General features: G+C 39.1%; 1 long non-coding RNA gene across 2 annotated transcripts; it reads left to right on the top strand.

Annotated features, from left to right (window-relative positions):
- Positions 1-4,177: 4,177 nt before the first annotated feature.
- LOC310788780 lies at positions 4,178-7,115 on the top strand. Of its 2 annotated transcripts, XR_014553306.1 has the most exons (6): positions 4,178-4,322; positions 4,550-4,912; positions 5,027-5,371; positions 5,470-6,293; positions 6,363-6,522; positions 6,675-7,115. It is a non-coding gene; the product is annotated as an uncharacterized lncRNA (long non-coding RNA). The 2 variants fall into 2 exon arrangements; XR_014553307.1 differs by having other exon boundaries at positions 5,470-6,522.
- Positions 7,116-7,711: the final 596 nt, after the last annotated feature.

Genomic DNA, 7,711 nt, shown 5'->3' with positions numbered 1-7,711 from the left:
AGGAAGCCATGTTGGATCAATGCCAGTGTCCCTTGAGCCAAAATGTCTCATGGGACCACCATCACAGCATGTCACATGGCACTAAACAATAATAATGATATTGCTTGAATTTGATATCAATTAATAAATCATAAACTAGATTTATTCTAAAGGTTATATGACACACAATGTTTTAGGCATTGTAAGCTATATATATTTGTGAATCCCAACGTGTGTGTGTGTGTGTGTGTGTGTGTGTGTGTGTGTGTGTGTGTGTGTGTGTGTGTGTGTGTGTGTGTGTGTGTGTGTGTAACAGGCATTCGTAAACTTCTTAGTTAAAATTGACTAAGTGGGCTCTGTCTGTCTGTCTATTTAAATGTCTACCCTTTCAAAGTAGGCCTACATCACAAACGGTCCATTCTGCTGCAACTCGACAGCGCTCCTTAATCCAGAACCTTAACTTCCCAAAAGTTCCACAATGAATTGAAAATGGGGGACCCTGATGTAAACAAGACAAACGTCTTTCTCTGGTCTGCATCCCCTTAACAATTGTGTGTAATGAGCCGTACTGTATTGTACCCATTCTGCAATCTGTTAAATAAAGTTTTCATTCATTCATTCATTCATTCATTCATTCATTCATTCATTCATTCATTCATTCATTCCTTTTTGCCAAAAGTTCCTTTTGCAATGTAAAAAAAACTGGTCCATTGGAGTGAATGGAGATGTTGCGACTCTTCTAGGCTGAGGCTATATGGCTGGTGGGAGTATAAGTAGGGAGAAGAGGACAAAGGTGAGTTAAGGGGAAAAGGTAGATTCTCCACCCATATAAATCGATTTCTAGTATGTTAAATAGGAAAAACAACACTGTCTAGTAGTTGGATCAGACACAACTTCTGAATCTGCAATATTCTACCTCTTGTTTCAAAGGGGAAAATATTTTAGCACTTCCTTGTATATAGTTGTTGGCTACCAGTAATTCCAAAGTCATACTGTAATTACTCAAACAAATGCAAATATTTGCTGCTACTGTACTTCCAATATGTTACTTTACAATCAGTGTTGGGCAAGTTACTTTCAAAATGTAATATACTACATATTACTAGTTACTTTCATTTGAAAGTAATAAGTTACTTTACAATAGGCTATTACTGTCTGTGTAGAGTAACTCGTTACTTACACTACTTTTGTATTACTTTCACCAAAACAACAGCAGCAGCAGAATGACATCGCTGCCCCGGAACCATCCCGAAAAATAATCTCAACCACCTTCAAGTCAGTGTAAACAATCCAAAATTCGAAATGTTATTATTTTCCTTTGTTATTGTCATCTGTAGTGGTTATTTGCATAAAAACAGTTTGATTAGGAAATTATTGTATCTTTATTTAAATATGTGCTTTGATTTAAAAAAAAACTCAATTTGTAATTGTGTTACCTGACAAAGTAACTGGTATAATATTACTGAAATCCTATAAGTAATAAGTTATATTACTGAGTTACTGCTAAAAGTAATATATTACATGTAATATGTTACTTTTGTAATGAGTTACCCCCACCACTGTTTACAATACACACAACTCATTGTCTGTTTTTGTAATTTGATTGTAGGCGAATCACCTGTTAATTTATTACAATCATCTGTTATTTTCCAATTAGTGGGCGGCATAGCTCAATATATGAGACCAATCGTTCATTTTGTGATAAAAGCACCACATTTTGCAGATGTGCTCAGAGATATATTCTGAACAAAATTGGATATACAAGGAATCAGCCGAGCAGCATTTTGGTAAACAAACCGCGTCACTGGGTGGCAACGGCAATGGAACCCTATGGAGCCCAAGTGGCGCAAGGCTTGTGTGTCTGACTCTATAGCCGGCTAACTCTGTTTACATTTTAAAAACTGCGACAGTTCACACAACTTTAACACGGCATGCATATATTATACATCAAACTCTTGAGCTAATTCTGCTCTCACTCAGAATGTGAAAATATAAGCGATGTGATGTATAGTTTTTGAGATATTAACGTTTGTTTGGCACAACTCATACTATTAACTGCTGCGGGGTTCTGCATTTCTGGGTGGCAAGTGACATCACGCTGATTCGTCCTATTGGGGCATCGCAAATTTGCCCCCTGGTGGCCGTGGCAGACATTTTTCAAACTGGCCACCATCGATTTGTCAATATTTCCTATCCCATGGACCCACATGCAATACCAGACATAATATAGATCCTAGTAAGCCTGAGAACCAAATAAAAATAGTCATTCAGGATTTTTACAAAGTAATTGGTAATTTCATTATATTATGTGTGTAGGCTACATTATAGGCCTATTATAGTCTCTCCCCAGACTCAAATATTACGTTGAATCGCTGCGCTCCGCATACTACATAAGTGAGTCTGTGCCAGTTAACAGCCACTGCTGGTTTTGAAGGCGGGTTGAAATTGAATGAGTGACAGGTCGTAGCACCGATGAGAGAGCGGTTCGAAAAATGGGCTGTGTTTGATCGCAAAGTCGTTACTAATTGGAGAGGACTGAAGCCATCACTGACATATGACTGGCCAAGTGAACGGTTCCCTCCCATAACCAGCCCTCTGAGGGAAAGTGTCCCAGACCCAGAGAGAGCTCTGCAGCATGCAGTAACGTAGTGTATCAGCGTAAGAACTCTCATGGGTCTGGTGTTGAGACTAGGCCTATTAGTGTGGCTATTGTTCATTTTGTGATAAAAGTGCCAAATTTGGCACAGAAATAGCTTAATATCTGTAGAAGACATCTGGATATTGGGGCATTGCAGATTGGCATTTCTATGACCATTTTCCAAAATGGCCACCAGCCGTAGCTCAACATATGAGACCAATCGTTCATTTTGTGATACAAGCACAGAGTATATCTATAAACACAAAGGGAAAATCCGCGCCTCAGCCGACGAACGTTGCAGACTGGTGCTTCTCAGACCAGGGACAAATTATTCAAATTGAGAGATGAGATCTGGAGCAAACAGTCAATTTTAGCAAATTTAATAGGTGCAACAAATAATGACTAACGTTTCGACACTAAACGTGTCTTCCTCCTTCCTGAGAACTTTTCTATTTTCTCATTGTATCAGCTATATTGTATTTACCTTTTAATCTGACTGGTGCTTTGCACCTGTCCCTGCACTGGATGTAGGTATGTATGTGGTAACTTTTCATTGGCTGGGAAGTGATGATGCAGTAATCATGCCCTGCCTATGAGAAGTCCTGATTTACCTGCAGGGGAAGTATTTATACCTGTCATCTTTCCCATGTCTCTGTTTGACTCTGAAGAAGACACGTTTAGTGTCGAAACGTTAGTCATTATTTGTTGCACCTATTAAATTTGCTAAAATTGACTGTTTGCTCCAGATCTCATCTCTCAATTTATATCTATAAACACATCTGCAAAATGTGGTGCTTGTATCACAAAATTAACTATTGTTAATTACTGTTATTTTAATTAGCCACCACATTTGGAAGTATTATGCTAAAATTTTAGAATCAAACCGTGTAGACTCTTAAAATGTGTCCAATAATTATTGACCACGATACAGTTTGTCACGCACGTACGCACGCACACACGCACACGCACACGCACACACACACACACACACACACACACACACACACACACACACACATACACACACACACACACAAATATATATTGCTTAGTTTATCTTGCAACTTCCTCATTCTTCAGAGTGAACTCGAGTAAATTATTTGAACCCAGCCCTAGTCCCTTTTTCAGAATGACTTATTTAGCTTCTGGTTCACATTTTGGGTATAATTCACTGCACAAGATATGCTTACCTTCCTTCTTAACTAACTATGTCACTAATACATAGATTGCCATTTTCAGTACAACCTCATACTTGCATGCAGGAGATTGCTTTATAATACAAAAATAACATATCATGTGTTGACAGATTCAAAGTTGTTTCCTGGTGATCACTGTTTTTCATGACATGGTATCTGCAGCTGTTTTAATACAATTTCTCTCCTGCAGGAAGAAACCAGTGGCATGTGATGTATGTATGTGAGTGAAAGGAACTTGCAAAGCTGCTTTGTCTATTACGACACACGCTCCTAAAGAGGTCTACAAACAAGCCAGGTGACATTCTTACACACCTACAAATAGCCTTTGTGTTGCTCACATTCGTCCGCTCCTGTCAGAGAGTCAGAGAGCACAATATGATTTCATTAGATCATGTAGTAAGTTGTTAACAAAGTTTGTGGTTGTTTTGCAGTTTACCATGAACACGATTGAAAAGGAGGAATCACCATGATGAAAGGGATTCACACTTTGTTTCTGCTGCTTCTCTCAGGTTTGTGTCCAGTGTGATTTTTTCCTTTATTGTTTTCCTGGTATCTCATTTATCGCCATAAACGGTAGTTGGTTATAGTCTAGATACAAACCTTTTTAAATACTCAGAAAAGTATACTGCTTGAAATATAATGCTATACCAGAAGTTTGATGTTTTTGCTATCGTTATTGCCAATATGTTCTACCTGCTGTATAATTATGGCTAAACTTCTTATGATAATTCAACAGGACTTCCTTCCTTCACATCGGGCTCTTCAGATTTCCACTTTGTTAATGTTGCTAAGAGCTATGCAGAGGCAAAGAGCTATTGCAGAGACACATACACTGATTTGGCAACAGTTCACAACTCAGCAGATATGGATAATTTGATTGCTTCAGTTCCGAGTGACATAGACAGAGCCTGGATAGGACTGGAGATTGGAGATGTTTGGAGGTGGCATTGGTCTTCACCTGATGAGACACTGGATTTTTTTAACTGGAAGGCAGGAGAGCCACAACAAGACAATCAAGATATTTGTGCAGCAATGGACACAACAGGTGGCGAGTGGTTTGTGAGTGACTGCGATACTCAACAAAGTTTTGTCTGTGATGGTGAGTAAAAATCACAATATTGCAATTCACTTTGGATATGAACATACATTGTGTTTCAATGGATAATATCACAATTGTCTATGTGTTTAATATAATAAATCTTTGCACTTGCAGGTAGTAATGATACTGGGCATCGTATTTTCATTGCTGAGGGCAAATCATGGAGGGAGGCTCAGAATCATTGCAGGAACATATTATCATCTGAGCTGGTCAGCATACACTCAGCAGAAGACAACGCGGCCGTGCAGGAAGTGTCCCAGGCACAGACTGTGTGGATCGGCCTGTTCAAAGATCCCTGGAAGTGGTCCGATGGAAGCAACTCATCATTCCGTTTCTGGAAGCCCAATCAACCCAACTACTTAAACAGCAATCAAGAATGTGTTGCTGCTATACTCAAAGATGAAGGGCAGTGGAATGACCTGAGATGCACCAACAACCGCAAATTTGTTTGTCACGGGGGTGAGTTGGTGTCCTATCATTCGCCTTCTCTGCCTACGACATGAAAATGTCCTCTTTTCAATGTACTGTATATGTTAATGTATTACTCATTCTTACAGGACCCACCAGAGAGACAAGTACACAGCAAGCAGTTACAGCAGTACAAATGGTCACAAATCAGACAGTTTCTCCAAACAGTTCATCTCCGGCGGTCATAACGTCCACATTTCAAAGCACCACTGCACTTCCTTCTACTGAACAATCCAGCACTGTTAAAGTGACCACTAAGCAAGTAACAACTGGCAGCCGCCCTAATCCAACTGGTACATCAACATTTGAACCAACTACATTATTGAGTACCACAGATTTTGTGTCATCTGTGAACTCTGCAAGCACAGAGCTCAGTGTAACTACAGAGACTGCACCTGTGACAGGAACACAGCATCACACCTCAACCACTACTATGCATAGAACTACAGATACTACAGAGACTACTGCACCTGTGACAGGAACACAGCATCAAACCTCAACCACTACTATGCATAGAACTACAGATACTACAGAGACTACTGCACCTGTGACAGGAACACAGCATCAAACCTCAACCACTACTATGCATAGAACTACAGATACTACAGAGACTACTGCACCTGTGACAGGAACACAGCATCAAACCTCAACCACTACTATGCATAGAACTACAGATACTACAGAGACTACTGCACCTGTGACAGGAACACATCATCAAACATCAACCACTACTATGCAAAGAACTACAGATACTACAGAGACTACTGCACCTGTGACAGGAACACAGCATCAAACCTCAACCACTACTATGCATAGAACTACAGATACTACAGAGACTACTGCACCTGTGACAGGAACACAGCATCAAACATCAACCACTACTATGCAAAGAACTACAGATACTACAGAGACTGTACCTGTGACAGGAACACAGCATCAAACCTCAACCACTACTATGCATAGAACTACAGATACTACAGAGACTGCACCTGTGACAGGAACACAGCATCAAACATCAACCACTACTATGCATAGAACTACAGATATTTCTGCAACACCACCACCAACAACAACACCAGAGGGGACTTCAACCTATAGCACTGCAGAGTCATCAACTCTAATGCCCTCTGTGCATATTCAAGGTTTGATACCACATAATTTTGCTTATCATTCACACATGCAAAACCATTTTAAACAGTCTTTTCCTTCACTTTTGCAAAAATTGTATGCTGTGAAATAGTATGAAAATAGCGTTTCCCTGACCCTATCTTTCCTTTCTATTTTTCTCCCAAAGAAAACCTGATATTAATCCAGGAGAACATGACATGGAATGAAGCTATGAGTTACTGCAGGGAGCACCATGTTGACCTTGTCTACATTACCGCCAAAGAGATTGACGAGTGGGCGGCTGAAAAGGCAAAGAATGCCACATCATCCCATGTTTGGCTGGGCTTACGCTACAGCTGTAGCTTCCACTTTTGGTTCTGGATCAAGTCATACACTGGCTGCTACCAGAACTGGGCCCCAGGACAAGGACATGAGGGACAATATGACTGTGGCTTTACTGGTGCCATAGAGGCCACTGGGGGGCAGCAGTGGGTAGGCTTGCCTGAGACAGAAAAACTCAATTTCATCTGCTACGCCTGTGCTGAGACGGGTGAGGAGGCCCAGTGAGACCTCAGACTATGAAGATTCTGTTGCAGTTTTCATCATACTCCATTGAAAAGATATATAATGTGTGTGTGTATATATATATATATATATATATATATTTGCATATATATATATTTATATGCAAATTGAAAAGATATATGTGTGTGTATATATATATATATATATATTTGCATATATATATATATGCAAATTTAAAAGATATATAATGTGTGTGTATATATATATATATATATATATATTTATTTGCATATATATATATATATATATATATATATATATATATATGGTATATATGTGCTGTTTGCTTTTTCATCCAACCATCATATTTATGCTTTCATTGATCATACATTCAATATAATGTTTTTTGTTTGTATGTTGTTTTTTTTTACTGTTGAAACGTCAATTCAGTGGATTGTTATGCACTTATACACAGATGTCAGGGGTTATTTTAACACTTCTACATTTAGTATATCTCTCTGCATCTACTAGGCTATCTCACTTATTGCATCATACTCTATTGCCGGAATACAGCTGCCTTTTCTATTGTTTGATTGAATTTCATTGAATATGAAAACCTCATGCAGAGTGTAGGCGTGCACATTCACAGTCATGGGCAGCAAGAGTAATGTGAGAACATTGATCTGCTCTATGCCTTTC

Source organism: Poromitra crassiceps (assembly GCF_964638095.1).
Source record: "Poromitra crassiceps genome assembly, chromosome: 1".
Lineage (NCBI taxonomy): Eukaryota > Metazoa > Chordata > Actinopteri > Beryciformes > Melamphaidae > Poromitra > Poromitra crassiceps.
The sequence above is the reverse complement of the archived record's forward strand: the minus strand, read 5'-3'. Positions and strand labels throughout refer to the sequence as shown.